Source organism: Acipenser ruthenus, chromosome 1 (assembly GCF_902713425.1).
Source record: "Acipenser ruthenus chromosome 1, fAciRut3.2 maternal haplotype, whole genome shotgun sequence".
NCBI classification, from domain to species: domain Eukaryota; kingdom Metazoa; phylum Chordata; class Actinopteri; order Acipenseriformes; family Acipenseridae; genus Acipenser; species Acipenser ruthenus.
In genome coordinates, this window is record NC_081189.1 from 64,546,809 (window position 1) to 64,565,567 (window position 18,759).

At 35.3% G+C, this 18,759-nt stretch overlaps 1 protein-coding gene and 1 long non-coding RNA gene across 2 annotated transcripts in view; one reads left to right on the forward strand and one right to left on the reverse strand.

Annotated features, from left to right (window-relative positions):
- LOC117421382 (teneurin-3-like) overlaps positions 1-18,759 on the reverse strand; it is a 932,247-nt gene that overhangs the window by 536,525 nt on the left and 376,963 nt on the right. The window lies entirely within an intron of this gene.
- On the forward strand, positions 5,805-8,384 carry LOC131737552 (uncharacterized). The gene is made up of 3 exons (XR_009329200.1): positions 5,805-5,970; positions 7,389-7,487; positions 7,729-8,384. It is a non-coding gene; the product is annotated as an uncharacterized LOC131737552 (long non-coding RNA).

Genomic DNA, 18,759 nt, shown 5'->3' on the forward strand with positions numbered 1-18,759 from the left:
AAAAAACACATGACTTAAGTTGCCCTTGCCGTCTATTTTCAATAACTAAAGTGTATCATTCATAAAGCTTCCACAACCCCCCCTTCAATTCCAGGTGAACCACTAAAAACAGTCTCACTAGCTTGTTGAAGTGAACGACCAAAAATTACTATGTGGTTACACAGTCAACATTTTAAAAGTACATACACATGTGGCGTATATATGACTTAAAATATGTACATCTAGTAATAGGGACAAATTGTCATGGGGCGAATTCTCGTGCACCCGTATTGTACTAGGTCAGCAGGTGGCAATGCAACTCATCCACATCCATATTGTCTATGGAGAACTCTAATTTATACTGTATTGTAAGGTTTGTCTTTAGATCATCTAACCTTGTTTCTATTTGCCAACTAACATATATTTGTCCTAAAATAGTTTTTCATGGTAATACAAACTAAAATACAAACTAGGAGGCTGTGTGGACCAGTGGTTAAAGAAAAGGGCTTGTAACCAGGAGGTTCCCGGTTCAAATCCCACCTCAGCCATTGACTCATTGTGTGATCCTGAGCAAGTCACTTAACCTCCTTGTGCTCCGTCTTTCAGGTGAGACGTAATTGTAAGTGACTTGGCAGCTGATGCATAGTTCACACACCAGAGTCTCTGTAAGTCGCCTTGGATAAAGGTGTCTGCTAAATAAACAAATAATAAAATGATGTGAATCTGAAAACGTGTTTGCTTTTGGCAGTTTCTTACCTGTGTTTTAGGTGTTTTCCTGTTAAACATTTCCTGTCAGTGTTTTCAGCGTTATCACAAATAGTAGGTCAGAGGTGGACACCATGCCTGCCCCCTTGTATGCAACAGTAATGCATATTTATATTATGTTCACTCTAAAGTTCTACTTTGATGGATAACAAATGTAATAATTGTAATGACTTCTTTATATCTTGATACACAGGGGATGCATGAAACTCTGTCTGCCTGTAATATTAGGTATTACAAATGGAGTGTTTGTGTTTCATAGTTTATTTTTCAAACAAGATACTGATCAGGCTTCCCTTTGACATGTGTTTCATTTAGCTATTCTTCCTACTGATCTGTACTTTCCAGATTTGAAAAAAAAGAGAAGGAACTATTCCATGAGATACCTAGAACAGCCTCAGATCACAGACCATCATCAACTGAAGTTTCACACATCTTGCACATCTCACATTTTCACCTTCAGTCAGTTGTTATTCTTAGATCAGTAACCATCAGCAATTTAAATTAATTACATTTTGCTAATAAAAAGGTGTTTTAGTGTTTGAATCCACGTCACTGTTTATGACAGTTGTGTAAATGATAATTGTAATTGGTGGCAGAATTATTTTATTATACAAGTAGCAAAACAGAATGTAAACAAGCAATTAGGATTCTGTACCAGAACTGACCTGATCAAATTTAGCATCGGTACTTCAAATGCAAATCCTAAATTCTCAAATTGTCTGCTATTACTCCTGTACTGAAAAAAACCAAATCTAGATACTGAAGCTTTATGTAATTACAGGCCAACTCCAAATTTACCTTTCCTGGCAAAAATTTTAAAACGGGTGGTAGTGTCTCCGCTTCAGTCTCGTCTAGTGCTTAATCAGCTTCATGAACCTTTCCAATCTGGTTTTAGATCAGCACATAGCACAGAAACTGCTTTAATTAAAGATAGTAAATGACTTGTTGATGTCCGCAGACTCAGGTTCACCATCTATTCTTGTTTTGTTGGACCTGAGTGCGGCCTTTGATACTGTTAACCATGATATTCTTTTACGTCGTTTAAAGGACTTTATTGGTCTTTCTGGTACTGTCTTTCAGTGGTTTACTTCCTACTTGTCTAATAGAAAGATTTAAGTCTGATGTCAGTTCTGTTACGTCTGGTGTTCCACAGGGCTCCGTTCTGGGGCCGGTATTATTCAATATTTACATGCTTCCACTTGGTCAAATAATCAGACGTCATGGCATTCATTATCATTGCTATGCTGATGGCACACACATTTATCTACAGACTAAACCTGATGTTTCTTTGGCTGTTTCTGTACTGAGTAACTGTTTAGCTGATATACAAACTTGGATGCAGCAACATTTTTTGCAATTAAACTGTAATAAAACAGAGGTCATGTTATTGGCTTCTCTCCATCAAGTTAGCACAGCTGGTAATTTTAAATTGGTTATTGATGGGCGTGAGATTAGTCCAACCTCTGAATTTACTAACCTAGGCGTGAGGCTGGATTCTACACTTTCTTTTGAGGCTTTACATTACATCTGCAAAGTGTGCTTTCATTTACGAAACATTGCTCACCATAGATCATCTTTATCTGTGCCTGATGTCAAGAAACTGATACATGCCTTTATTTAATCAAAATTGGACTATTGTAATGCTCTGCTTTCTGGTGTCTCTTCAGAACTCATTCATAGGCTGCAGTATGTGCAAAATAGTGCTGCACGGGTTTCGACGAGAACAAGAAAGCATGATCACATATCTCCAATCTTAGCATCTCTTCATTGGTTGCCAGTAAAATTTAGAATCGATTATTAGATCTTGCTGCTGACTTTTAAAACCTTACAGGGCCTTGGTCCAATCTATTTTAAGGACATGCAGTCTGCCGAGGACAAGGCTGTGCACTTTGGGCGATTGGGCCTTTTGTTCTGTGGCCCCTCACCTCTGGAATAACCTGCCTGGACATTTGAAGGACTGTAAAACTATTGAGGCTTCTAAATCTAGACTAAATACTTATTTTTATCAACTGCCGTTTTTGTAATGTGTTTATTGTTTTTAGGTTTGCTTTAATCTTTCTGTAAAGTGCTTTGAAAATTCTGTAATGAAAGGTGCTATATAAAGTAATTCTATTATTATTAAATCGAGCACAAACATTTCTCAAAGTTATTTGTCCAAATGGTCTTTCAATTAATGTCATTATGTCTGTTTGTAAATGTTCAGCATCTAGTTTTGTTTTATAATTCTGTTCACCCAGAATTAATTTGCTTCCCAGCATTAAATGAGTGTTTTTTACATACACATTTTAGAGCGGGATCATTCACAACAGTGACCCTTTGTTTTGGCGGATCATGGAACTGTCACATTCATTTAGAATTTTACTTCCTCTCACCCACATTACAATTTCAGATTGGAAAATTGACATGTATGTGTACAGTTCTACATTTACTTCACCGTGTTAAAGATATATTTTATATGTACTGTACATAGTGTTACCTGAAGATGACATTCCATGACAGATGAAAACATGGAACCTGCATGTTTAACCGAAATAAAACAAAAAAAAAATATATATATATATACTGTATATATATATATATATATATATATATATATATATATATATATATATATATATATTGTAAGACAGCAGGGAGGGGGTTAAAACCTCCCTGCAGAAAAACATGTGCGTAAGGCACATTTTGTTTTGTTTTGTTAATTGTTTAATTGTTAATTATCACCTGCACCTGGCTATGATTGAAAATTAGAGCCAGGTGCAGGGTTTATAAAGGGAGCAGTTAGTCTGCTTATGCCGGCTGCTGAAGAGGGTAGAAGCCCGACTGAGCTGGTGTGTGGGTACAGCCGTAATTTCAAAGGGGAAAGGTAGAGTGAATCCTTTGCTGTGTGTGCTGTTTGTTTTTGTTACAGGTAAACAGCTTAGCTGTCCTGTTTTTAGTTTAGGTTCCTGTTTTGTTTTAGTTATTGTTCAAAGAAGAGCTAGGTGTTTGTTTTGTTTATTTTGTTTTTGTATTTTCATTAAAAATAGCACAACCGCGCTTTCAAAAATCCATTTCTGTGTGTTGGGTCGGTGTTTTTAAAGGGGCAACAAACCGCGGAGAGGGGCGATTCTTTTACAATATATATATGATATGATATATAGATACAGACGAAGCCGCTTTATATCATGATTGCTATGCAGGCATACTTCGTGATATAAAGTGGGTCATGATATAAACTGAGTTTCATGTTTGCCTATGACAGCACATTACGAGTGCAACAAAAAAAAGAAAGAAAATGGTTAGTTAAACAGCAGTGATTAATAGTGTATGTTCAGTTGTTCTTTACATTTAAACAAATTCATCTAGTTTACTACAGGAGAAACACGTTTTGTATCATTAACTGGGAAAAAACAGTTTGTGTCTATCTAAAAAAGGCATGTATTGTCGACTGAGAGCTATCAATACTTGATGTTTTGTGTGCATTGTATAAGACTCACTGTTAAAATCTGGTGACATTGGTGGTTTGTAAATGAACTGTATCTTGTTAAGACCACCCACGCAGCATTTGACAGGCTGCACAAAATGTCAGTTTGTCAGTCGAGATGATTATTGGTTGTTAGTTGCTTTTGAAATTAATTATATCCTTGTGGTTACTTAGTAAAGCCCAGCCACACAGCATTTGACAGGCTGCACCAAACGTGACAATGATATTAATTCTGAATTTACAACAAAAAGTTTATGAATGGTATTTGGAATCCTACCAGCACCAAGCAAGTAAATGACTCCTGAGAAGAATATTAAGTTAATTTAACTCTCTGTTAGTGGAGCGCAGTAGTACAGAGGAGTCATCTATTCGGGTGTTGAAATAATGTTTCTGAAAGCTATTGGAAAGCACACCAAGCTGATCAAAAGGATAACAAGCTGGCTGCCAGGCTCAAAGGTATGGAGTGCCATTTGTGCCAAAACTATCCAGGCATTAGTTTGTCAATTCATGAATTGGTCAATTTGTCCAGCAATTCATCCATAACTTGTCAATTAATTAATACGAAAGGCTGTACGGACTTTAGTGTGAAGCGTTTGCTCAGCGCTTGACCTGCAAATTTCCAATCAACCAGACGAACTTCCCTGCAAACCAAACAGACAAACTTCCAACTGTCAATCTCGCACTGTGCCGAAAACACTGCAACCTTTCTAGTCAACGGGAGCACTCACTAATATTTTAACCAATGAAAATCCAGCCTCACTCAAAACTGCTTCAGCCAATAATATTGCAGCTTATTTAGAAGGACATTTCAAAAGATATTCTATTTAAGAAGATACTCGAATCCGCTGATTTTCAATGGAGACTTCCATCTCACTGCGCGCAAAGCATTGTGGTATATACACAGAGCTTGGCAAAAAATATTCTATGGAGAGTCAATGGAGATGTAAGAAATGTTGCTGGTTTTGCCATGTTAAAAAATGCATCAAACTTTTGAAGTAGATTTCACATTTGCCCAAGGCCTTTTGAAGAAAACAGCAACATTGGCAAATTATGACAATACATAATTATTGTCTAGAGCAATTATTATTATTATTATTTTAATTATACAACAAGAAACTTGGATTTTTGTGAATACTGGTGGTGTTTTTCTTGAAAATTAGATTGCTCTAGCTAAAGTGAATTTACAAAAACTATTACAACATCATGCATTAATAAGAGGGGCTATTTTGTACTGCTGTTTATTATTCTTCTATGGGTCTGCAAGCAAATTAAAACATTATTTCTTTCACAAAGGGCAACACATACAAAAGCAAATACATTTGTATTCATGTTATACTTTCTGTACCTTTACCAAAGTTATTTTTTGTGCATTGCATTTAAATCATCAAATTTTAAATGCATTTGCTTGAAGCAGTGTATTAAATCAGATGTCTTACAATGTGAATGCCCAACTGTGAATATCTTTTCTTGTTTTGTTTTATGTGTGATGGTGCAGACCACTTAAGTTGAAAATGTTTTTACAATGTTTTTTTTATTATTATTATTTTCTGTTCACAGTTGTATGCTGTGGAGTCTGTGTGGTCCAGTGATTAAAAAAAAAAAAAAAGGTTTGGAACCAGGGGGTTCCTGGCTTTAAATCCAAGCTCATCCACTGACTCATTGTGTGACCTTGATAAAGCACACTTAACTTCCTTATGCTCTGTCTTTAGGATGAGGTGTGGTAATCTGATCTATGGTACAATGTGCTTTATTTTTTAAATGTGGTAAGTATTGCAGTACAATGTTATTTACCATAGTAATGCATACTTCACCATAGTCTTAATGTTTCCTATATTATTGTTATTTTTTTTATTGTACTGAAGATTAGTAACTGTTGTCGCTTCTTAACTGTAATGGTGATACAATATTTTTGTATGGACAATATGGCAGATTATGCAATCAGAAACTTTGTAGCTGGAAAATTGTAACCTTATAAAAACAATAATACATGTAAAACATGTTAAAATAATTATAAATCCATGAAAGTATACCTGCACAAAATGTTTTAAATTAACTGAATATATTGTCCAGGTGTTCAGCCACAGAAACACGAACATGCCTCATGATAACCAGCCCCCATATAAAAATGAAACTTTTCAATACAAATGTTAGTTAGCATATGTGCACCATAATATTATGTACAGTATATCAAAACATGCAACCCTCTAATGATATATGTATTACTTATTATATTATTAAAATAAATACAAATATTCTGGATTTAGGAGGTAAGTTTGGTCGGAGACTCAGAGTGCTGACTGTTACTTATTTATTTACTGTTTTATTCCAAATATAAATTTAATATTCAACTGTAGCCTGAATATAAAAAATCTAGTTAGTTTCAGGTCACGTTCTAAAACAACGAAATAGTAGTAATATTCACAGCCACTTAAGTCTAGTTAAAGAAAGGGAACTATCATTCATTTAATACATTTACATTCAATATAGTATTACAGTGCAATGTTAGATTGGCAACAGGCAGTCAAGTACAGCTGGGTGCGTGCACTACAGAGCACCTTTTTAATACAGTAATGATGTTTTGTAAATGTAGTAACTTATGTCAAACGTACCTGAAATATCATGATCATAATAAATGCTTGTGACAGAGAAAGAATGATTCTTAGTGTTAGATCTCCCTCCCGACCTTTGAGGACACTGTGTAAAGGGAACAGAGTACCCTGGACTGGATGGCCCGACAATTCATTCCCAGGGTTAGGTGGATGTCGGCCATCTAGAAAGGGAGGCGGAGCTACGGTACACTAAATCATCGACCTGGAAGGGAAACGATGTGGCAGCCGTGGTTTGGAGAAGTGGTTGCACTCGTTAACCAGGGGGTCATAGTTGACGGTATATAAGGGGACTTAGCGAGGTGATCTGTTCCTTTACTGTGGGTACGCTAAACCGGTACTTGTATTTATTATTTGAGGTCACCAGACCAGGATTATAAATAAGCATCGTTGCACTTTGGATTATCATTGTCAGTCTTTCATTGATCACTGCATCACTCCTGCACCTGCACACTACTTACCACTTTGCCACAATGCTGGATCTTATATATTGTTGCTTGTGTTTAGATTCTACCTTATTATTAATTCACAAAAATACTTTTGTCTCTTAAATCTAATTCTTATGTATTCCTTAGTTCATCGGCGAGGGACTTGTCAGTCGTTGCTCCAAATATGTGGAGGAGGCACATCTGGCAGGAGTCTAATCCCAACAAAGAAGCTTTATGATATCATAGGTAAATTTGCTTATTAAATGACTTTTGCTATATTATTTTATTAAAATGGTTAATATTACATTTGTATTTTACATAAAGCACATTTTTATCCCAGTCTTGCCTTACAGTATAGATGGGCTAAATGTTAATTTCTTAATCTTGTTGTTTCTTCAAAATATGTACTATGGGAAATGCATGCTAAATATTTTATCATTTGTTTTTTATTTAATATGTGATGCTGTTCTAATGTTTCTTATGGCAGCAGCTGTGAAGAGAGAATACCCTGGAACGCATGACACTGCTATCAAGCTAGCCATTAGGAAGAAGTTTGGCAATGAAATGAAGCAGCTACGGAGAAATGAAAATAGTATAATTATTCCTCAATACAAAAATAGCTTATAGTTTTCTACTTTTAACTTCGACTTGTTGTTTTTCTGTATCACGTTTAGATATGTTTTAGTTAATTTTCACATTTTAGTTTAACAGAGGTAATTACAGTAGTTTTAAATGTAAATGGTTTCTTATTTGTAACTCATCTGTTACTTGTAACTAGGAACCTATTCCTTTAACTTTGCGGTCCATTGTCGGACTGGGTCCGACATTGCAATTATTCCTCACAGGTCCTTTGTCGGACTGGGTCCGACATCATTATAGCAACGCAATAAACGGGTGTTTAGTCGTTTTTTCTCCGGAAAAAGCCGAGAAAACCATTCAATTGCCGAGTGGTAGCGACAGGAGCCGAGACAAGTCGGAAAAAAAAAATAAAAAATAAAAAAGGCGTATTTCATGAATAGTCATACATGGTATCAGGTATCAGATAATGGGCGTCCATAATAAACAAGCTGGCTAAGTGCGTCAGCGCACTGAGACTATCATGGACATTTGCAGAGCTTTTTTCAGATGTTATAGTAATAAAATAATGACTTTGATCGCATTATTGAGGAGTTTGGTGATAAAACGAGTGATCTGGAGATGATCGATCGGTATGTACGACTATTATTATTATTATTATTTATTTCTTACACAGCTGAACGCTATAGCAAACAAAAGGCTGGGGAGGGGCTGGAGATGCCTAGTGTGTGCTTTGTTGATATGCAGGGCCATTTAAACCCGTTTGACTGTGAAAAAAAATACTTTTAAACAGCGCGTATAAAATTAACTGCGCGTGTGAAAATTAATTATTCCTGGCGTGCCTGACGCGCGATTAATAAATGGACCGCAAAGGGTTAATACTTCAGCACTTAGTTTATGCTATGTGATCCAGTTATGTTCTTAAAAAAAATGTCACGTTAGTGTAGGACAATTTAGCTGAAGGGTTACATTATAGTTTTTTAAAATGCTTCAATTTCAGTGTTAAAATGTTTTACTACATCATTGAGTGTATTTAGTAGGATGTTGTGTTATCCTAAGTGCTTGTAATGTGAATGCCGTCTAATCACATTTTCTTTGATTGAATCAATATGTTTACACACTCTGTGTTGCCATTAAACATAATAAGCTGTGCTAAATTGAAAAATCAAACAGTTGCATTTCATTTTTGTACATTATTGTGGTACTACTCATTATGCTATATGGTTAATAGCAGAGTACTTTACAATGGTAAATACCATCTTGTATTTCCCATGTAGAACTGTATCCTGGTACTTTCCATAGGAACATACCATGGTCAATTATAGTGTACTGTAGTGATTACCATGACAAATTATGGTAATTACCATTGTATACTATGATAATACCATGGTATACCATACTATCCCATACTATATTTACTACAATACTACCATCACTTTATCACAGTAATTACCATAGTACTTTTTCACCTGGGAAATAAATAAATAATATTATTATATACTGCTAATATAGTTATTCATTATAAATGGCATGTTTAATCAGGAAACTTGTTTTCATGTCTTCTACAATAAAATCCTGTATATAGTTTTTACTCAACTGACTAAATTATGCTTAAGTTTAAACTGAGTATAATTAAATAGCACTTCTGTCATTGGCCGGCCATTGTCAACAATGCCCAGTGAATCTCGGGCAATGGTGTTACTGCCAACAGCTCTCGTCAAGCATTGTTTATAGCGGTGCATTGTGGGATTGATAAAGGAAAGCGACAACAAACGATTTATTCACAAAACTGGGCGATTTTACAGTTGTTGAGTACAATACAGACGAAAGTAACTAGGAACTACAGAAGGTACCCTCAAGCAGCTATACACTCGAAGCCAGTTCACAGTGTGCAAGGAAAACTTAGTCGACATTAGCACCATTCAAGACACAGAGAAAAGCCTTTGAGAAGTGGCTTCAAAGATGTCACTCATAGGTGGGCAAGGTAACAAAAAGTGTTCTTGCAAAACGAAGTGTTCTACCAATAAGTGTACATGTAAAGCTAATGGTAAACTATGTAATTCTAAGTGTCTACACTGACATTTTTTTTTTCTTGTGTTATAAAAAAAAAAAAAAAAATGTTCTTGCAAAATTAAGTTTTAACAATAAGTGTACGTAAAAAAAAAAGCTAATGGTAAACTGTGTAACTGTGTCATAGTAACCTGTCATGCTGCAATAAGTACACTGTAAAGAAAAAATGAAAAAAAAAAGTTAAATCGTGTTCATCTAGCTCTGTGTCGTTGGTTCTACTAATACGGAATACATTTGGTTGAATACAGTTATATTGTATAAAGTATAAAACACTCCTACACACTGTACTTTGCCAAATCTCACTTTTATTATTTAAAATGAAAGATTTCGTCAGAGCATTATTTGGTTGAATAAAGCAATACTTTTATTTATTTTTTTAGTCGTAGTAATATGATTTTTTCAACATTGGCCAACTACTACTGGGCAATGTCGTCATTGCCCGGCCAGTGTTGTTATTTAGTTCTTTATAACAACATTGACTGACAAAACTAGGCAATGACATCAATGCCCGGTCAATGCTGTCATTGGCCGCTGCTCTTGGGCACTGACAACAATGCCCGGCCATTGACTGACTTCGGACATTGGCTGTAACATATATACATATGTGTGCGTGTGTTTTGTACTGCACTATTGAGATTTATTATTAGAGTTGTTGTTTTTTATTATGTTTTGAGTTGGTTTAGTGTGTGTGTTTTTGCTTAGATGCGTTATAGTTTGGTTTATATAACAAGCACTTTAATATTGATTTTTATTGTTACAATATATCATCTGCATATTTTAAGTGGATGGAAGCTGAAAATATTTTTTAAAAACAGCCTTTTCTTATACCAATACAGTACTAGCATCATTTTAATAGCAAAACAGCAAATCTGGATTTTGCCACTCGCTCTAGCCCTCAACACTGTCTCAGGAGCCAGTTGTACTAAAGGTATTTTGATCCTGGATCCAGGCTCCGATCTGAGTGGAACTTCATGCTCTTCGAAGACTAAAGTCATGGCTTCATAATTCCATGATTCAGAAGCGACTGAATAATATAGCTATTTGCCACTCATCACTCATGACAACATTGTGCCAACAATTTAGTGTTTTGAATGATTGCCACAGGAATGTCTTTGGATCTTTTAATTAGACATACAAGGGATGCAATGCTTTGTTATACTTGTGTAACATATTTTATTATTTCAGGTAGAATAATCTTCATGCATGCCCCAGTTACAGAAACTGTCCCTCCCACTTTTGAAATCAAGGCTATGCCACTATACATATATAGGCAAGGTATACTTGAATCTCATATTTCATAATTATCCAATCATACCTGGTTAAATAAAGTAGTGATTAATTGATCATTTTATTATATTTATTATATTATTATATTTAACTTTTATTGCCGGTATATTGTTTCATTATATTGAATCAATGGATTGAATTAGGATAATGAAAGCCTTTTTTTTTTTAATAAGTTAAAGCAAAAACAGCATTTTTGTTCATAAATAGATTTTAACCTTAAAATACATGATTCAAATAAATATACTGCCAGTGTTGAAATGACATTTATTAAAAAAATAAGTATTTATAAAAAATAGAGACAGAGAGATGGTATTCAAACCAAGTACTGTACATGGGGGTTTACAAACTGTAGTTATATTACCACTATACTATATAAGTGCAGAACCCATTAGAAGCTAAACACCAGTGCATAACTGTGGAACAACCTTTTTATTCCGTCATGATTGCAATGCAGTGGAGTCCATTAAGTATCAAAGAGACTTGAATCTAAGGGTTTATGTTGACATAACTGAGTAGAACCATGGGCAGTTTGTTTATAGGTGATCCATCAAAAATGAAAATCTGATAGCATAAAGCAGTGCATCTTTAAGCCTATTTGCAAGAGATAGCTCAGGGCCTAGGCCTCAAAATTAAGGAAGTCAAAGGTTTGATCTTACTCTTACAACAACACAACAGTCAAAAACCATTTTTCCTCTTCCCATAAAAAGTAAAAGAAAACTACATATATTTTACATTCTACAATAAAACAGAAACTCAGGCAATTTTTAAGTCAATAACGAAAATGAAGTATTTGAAATGCACAAAGCAGAATCAAATTAAATTGTTATTTTTAAACATTTCAAAATAATCTTTTAGTATTATGCCACAGCACACAACACGACATCAAGAACACATTGCCTGAAAGTCAGTTCTGGCAATTTGAGATTGCAATGTGCCTTAGACTATAATAATTCAATTTAGGGCTTAGGTGATTAGACACAGTGTTTTTTTAACATCGTTTTTTTAAGGTCTAAGTACCCCCAGTGCTGTAATCGGTTGGATATGATCACCGGCTCACAGACATAGAATAATTTGTGTTCAAGGCGATCCTTTATCCAGAATGTAAAGCTGGTTCAGAATTATAATCATCTTCGCCAACACACTGTACAGCCTTTGGGTATTAAGCTTTTGTGTTCATCAAGTACATCTTAAAAGACCAGTGAGGTCTAGGTCTCAGACCCAGACTTAGTCATATAAAACATCTGAATACATGATTTCTTAAAACCGAAAAGTTATATTTTGAGATGTGAAAGTATGATCATTTAGTTGCTTATTAATATTTAACATTTGCTTCATCTACAGTGTAACTTTAATGATGACATGAATATTGTGAGCGAATTACTATAAAAATGTTGGTTGGATCATGTTATTACTATCATCACCAATAGGTAGCTAGCTAGCTACATTACTAATATTTGTGGAAATGTTGAAAGTACATCACATATACTGAGATAAATGATACAATTTTATCAAAATTATTACATATTGACATTTAATTGGAATTAGGCCCGACGGTCTGAAACGATACGATACTATATCGTAATTTGTTTCAAAACTGTTTATTTACTGCAGTGTACTGAGTTTCTATAATCCTTAAAGATAGCGGCCGAGAATCACTTACGAGAGAATAAAGTCTCGCGGTACTTAAAATATCCAGCACTACTTTTATTTATTTATTTATTTATTTATTTATTTTAACCAGAACTACTCAGAATGCGGCTCATAGTGCTTTCATTGCTGACACCCACTTCTTTAGAGATTGTTGTAGCGTTTCAGGTGTTCTAAATTGGGTGAAAAATATAGTAACTTGGTGTCTTAAAATATCTCTGTGGGATTTTCCCGCACTGAAAGTTGCAGATATGCGGGAGCAACTTGGAAAATGCACGATTTGATCTAACGGTATAAAGTGACTTCCCTGCCAGAACCACCGCTTTGATTAATTTCTAATAACAATGTAAAAAAAATAAATAAAATGTAACACAATATCAGTGGTCATGCCTTAAAGCAGTGCTGCCCAAACCCGGTACTGGAGAGCCCCTATCCAGCAAGTTATTTTATAGGTAACTTTTAATCATCAATTTCTTAACACCTGGAACAATTTCATTGTGATCAATTAAGCAGGTAATTTATTAAATGAAGCCATTTAGAGATCATTTGGTACAAAAAATGAACTACCCTTTTCAGCCCTCAATGGCCTGGATTACATGCTGGGAAAATGTCATGACTTATCTGTCTACTGTCATGACTTATTTAAGGTGGTACGGCTGAATTATAATTTTAGATAGTTTTGGTTTGTTTAATTTAACAATTCCTGCTTTGAAACTTCATGTTGTATTTGATTTTTGTATAATGTATTACATTTGTAACTAAACATAAACCAAAACTAACTAAAATTGTAATTCAGACCGTACCACCTTAAATAAATCATGACAGTAAACAAGTCATGACATTTTCCCAGCATGTAAACTGGCCCAATGACCAGAGTTCCCTTAATTGAACAAGTTATTTGCTTAATTGATCAATAACTTCCATGTGTTCCCAGTCTTTAGAAATTAGCAATTTAGGGTGACCTAAAAAAACTTACTGGATAGGGGCTCTCCAGAACCGTGTTTGGGCAGCACTGCCTTAAAGAATATTATAATCCAGGTCTGGTAATGGAGCGTGAAACAAGCAATGTGATTGGTCGAGCAAGGTTCCAGCTGACCGTATATTGGATGAATATGGAACGTTGGAGCCTTGTCACAGAATTTAAAGTACCGGTAGCCATCTTGTTTTCAGTTACAGATGTACAGTAACTATAAAACTAAGTGACCAATTACCAGCAAGAAAATACCAAAAGTAATAAGTAGACATGCTGATTTGGATGAAGAACAATTAAATGAAGTGGAAGATATCAAAACGGGGAAAAATACCACAAAAAAAATTGTTGTCTTTCAGGACTGGCTGAAACAAAAAACAAATTGTCTCAACTGTGGCAAATGCACATTTTAAGAAAATCTTTATAAAATACTAAGGGATTTCTATGTAAATGTAAGAAATGCCCACGGAGAAGAATATAACATTTAAACCTACATTAAAAATTATTGAAGTCCGAGACGGCATTGAATTTATTTGTATTCCTCTCGTCCCTCTGTTGTGCTCGAAACAGTGTCTTGCATTGAGAGGGAAAAAAAAGTCACTCAGTGTTGTCTCAACTATGCCTCCTGGTGGATCTTTTCAAAGGCAATGTACAATTCAACACATCAAAAATAAAGATCTACTTACTTTTGCATGTTTCAATTACATTCATTTACTCAGCTTAATTTAGTGTGTAGTTCAGTTATAAATAGGACTGCTTTACTGGTGTAAGGATATTTAATATAAAAAAAAATAAATTGCCCTAAACATTATTTATGTATTTTATTTTTTTTTTTAAATCCACTGTTTGACCTGGATTATAAATTCAATAAGGCCCTTCAGGGTGTCCATATACATCCAATATAAAGACTTCTCAGGGGCTGGAGGCACAATACCCTGCAGTTTAACATGTTGTCCTGGCGTGTTGTTTTCTCCTAAAGAATCCACAATACAAGATGGTCAGCACCCCTTATATATATATATATATATATATATATATATATATATATATATATATATATATATATATAAACATTTATGTAGAAATACAAAAAAAGGTAACATTCTTTGACAATGTCTATTTGAAGAGTCATACGAGTTTATTTTATTATTTTAACACATCTTGACACATCAAGATTGAGTGTGTTATAGTTATTATAAGCTCTTGGTAATTTAAATAAATAAAAACATACTGCATCAGGGGCTTAAAAAAATGGATATATAAAGATTACATGATTTTGTGTGGTCAAATATTAACAAATACAGTAGAAACCTCCTTATCTGAAATAATTGGGACCAGGCCCAGATCGGAATATCGAAAGTTTGAAAGATCAGAATAATATCTTTTAACTTAAGTTTCTTAAAGCAGACAGCTTTTCCCTGGTTACTTTAACATGTCAAATGATGACACTTTTATTTTAAAATGCTGAGCCACCCCAGGCAAGCTTTAGAAAAAGTACCAGATTTTAATAATGCAATTTAAAAGTAGCAATAAAAACACAGTATAGTATAGTATTATGAGGCTGTCTTTGCCATTGCACAATCACGTAGCCGCTTCATCAACAGCAGCTGGTCTGTATCGGACTGATGCTCCAAGTACTGTAGAAAGAAGTTGCCAGCTTCAACACCATCGCAGTGAGAAACCTTTTCAGCTGACTCTTCTTCAGAGGGATTTTCACTGTCTTCAGTATGTAGCACAGACTGTACAATTGCTTCTTCATCCAGTAACTGATGGCCAGGGTCAGTTGTGTCATTTTTTTTTTTTACCAATTTGCAGTAAGGGAGCTTGTGGAGGTCAACAAATGAACATGCCTCTTCTTCAGCTGTCAGTTTGCTCTCCCGAGTCTCATCAGTAATTTCAGGCCCCAGATTCTTCCATGATTTTTGTAACATTGACCTGGGAATGTCTTCCCATGCTTCTAATATCCTTTAATATTAATTTTCATCCACCGTTGCAACAAGCTGTCATCGCTCTGAAATGCTTTATCTGACATCAGTAGGCGATTAAGAAGATTCAGTTAATAGCTGCGTTTCAGACCCTCCAGTACTTCATGGTCTATAGGCTGTACAAGAGCTGTTACGTTGGGAGGCAGAAATAAACCAAAGGTAAGCGATCTGTCATCAGGATTAGAGGGTGCATTGTCCATCAGCAAGATTTGTTTTGATGGGATGTTGTTTTTATTCCGATAACTTCTTACTCTTGGTACAAACGTATGAAAAACCAATCATGAAACAGAGCACTGTCCATCCATGCGTTGTCCTGTGATTTGTAGTTAATGCGCAAAGCATTTATTTTGCATTTTTAAATGCACGTGGATTCTTTTCTTTGCGAATAGCTGTTAATGGGAGCTTGTGCATTCCACTGACACTGGCACATGCCAGGACAGTCCAACATTCTTTGCTCGGTAGGCAGGTGCAGACATCTCCGTTCTCTAAGCAAGTGTCTTAGATGGCAACATCTTCCAAACCTGTTTCATCACAATTAAAAAATTGTTCCACTGACTATAGTGCTCAGCTATAGTCATATATATATATATATATATATATATATATATATATATATATATATATATATATATATATATATATTGTAAAAGGACTTCACTACTTTTGGTTCGTTTGCCCCTAAAAAACACAGACCCAGACACCAAAACTTTGATTTGAAGCGCTACTGTGCACTTTAATTTTTACAACACAAAACAAAACAAAAGCCTAGCTCAACGTAGAATCTAACTTCACTTAACAGGTCCCTGACTCACCCACAGAACGGCTAAGCCGTTTACCTGTCAACAAAAACCTTCACAAACAGTTTACCTCTCTTTCAACAGCCAAACACTTCTCATACCAGCCCCCTGGTGATCTATCTCTAATGGAGCTGGAAGCTCTCTTTATAGTCTGTGGCTGTTTCCAATTAACACCAATTACCTTGTTTGGGAACAGCCACATTCTCACATGTTTTTGGCAGGGACAGGAATTAACTCTATCCCTGCCAACCACCACCAAAACACAAACATCACCCAATCTATTTACATACAGAGCTCTTGCTCTGTTACAATATATATATATTCAGCAATAATCCCTGAATAGGCAGACAGTTTTTCCCTGTTGATTGTAAGCTGTCAAATGCTTTGATGCTTTTTAAAGCGGTTGAGACATCCCCTCCCAAAGCTTGATTTGAGTTCTTAGCCTTCTCACACAGTAAAGGGATGCTAGCAGGGATTCCTTATTCTATCGCCTTTATAAACCACCGATAGACAGCTTCATCAAAATTAGAGTCCTTGGCTTGCTTCGTGGTCTTCCGTGATGACGGCCAAGCAGCAGAATCAACTTCATTAGTTGTACAACATTTTTAATGTAAGATACGGTGCTCTTTCCCAGACTGTAGTCTTCAGCAATTTTTTTGAGTAATTATTTTTTATTTGAGATATAATCACTACCTTAATGTGTAAAGGTAGTACAACACATTTTGGTTTGCTTGCTGAGGCAGTTGAAGCCATTTTGCAGAGCTGAAAAGGCACAACCTGTTGATACGGAGACATGGTGTGACAGAGACAAAATTAACCTTGGTTACAAATCTCCTTCCCGACCTGTGAGGGCGCTTTGGAAAAGGAACAGCATGTCCCGGACTAGATGATCTGACAATTCATTCCAGGGAAAGGTGGAAGTCAGCCATCTGGAAAGGGGGCGGAGCAATGGTACACCAAGTCATCGCCCCAGACGGGAAGCGATGTGGCGATCGTGGATTGGAGAAAATGATGACTCGTTAACCAAGGGGGCGTCACTGACGGTACATAAGGGGACGTGGGCGAGTGTTCTGTTCCTTTGTTATGGTTACAGACGTACCCAAAGGAGAGTGAAAAGTAGTGAGTGTTTGTTTGTTTTTATTGTGTTTAATTCTGTGATTTTAATTTTAATTTTGTTATTATTAGACTGCTAAACATGTACCAGGAGCTGTCGCTTAAGGTCAGCACAAACCTGGACAACACCACTTGCACGTTAGCACTCACTTTGGACTTGTGACCATGTTGTGTTTTGTGTGTGTATTTACTGTATCATTTTTTCGGGACTAAACCCCGTGGTTTATTCTGAGTAGTACACATCATTGTGTACTACTCTTCGCTATTATTTACAGTTGTATTATAAATAAACACCATTGCACCTGGATTATCGTTGTCTGTCTTTCATTGATCACCGCACCACTCCTGCACCTACGCACTGCAAACCACATTGCCACACATGGGTAATCAGGGTACGGATAACAGGGGTTCTACTGTGGTTATATTTTAGCCTGCCGTACTGGGGTACTGCCCTGTACTATTTGCTAAAAATAAGCACCAAAAAGTACAATTAATAAAAACAGAAAAACAGAAGCCCTAAACATAATTTAGAGCTTTTATTTAACATCATGTAATCAAAGAAACTACAAAATGATATCGCAAAAGTTTACCGGAAGCCATAATAGTACAGTGTTTCATGTTAGATTTCAGTTTTTTGTTAAGTATATGGAAAACTACAAAGTGGTATGTAATTCAGTATGTTAACATAACATTATTCAACAGGTTTCATTCGACATTATGAAGCAAAATGAGTTACTTCTTTAGGGTGATGCAAAACTTTAGCTGTAGATTAAATGTAATTGCAATTATCTCAATGCAAAAAAAAACAACAACCTTATGGCAGAAGTTTATTAGCCTAAACTTCTTTTTTCTGTTTCTTTATTTTAAACTAGACATGAGTACTGAAAATGCTGTAGCATTTGTTTCTATAAATAACAGCTCAGTCTCAACTTGTTTTATCTTCTAGTCATGAATCTCAATTAGATAATTACCATAATTAGAAACACTTGTATTAAAATCATATATATTTTGTATTTAAATGTGTGGTGTGTTTTTGATTAAAAGTGTTTTGATTTTTCTACAGGATGTTCCTA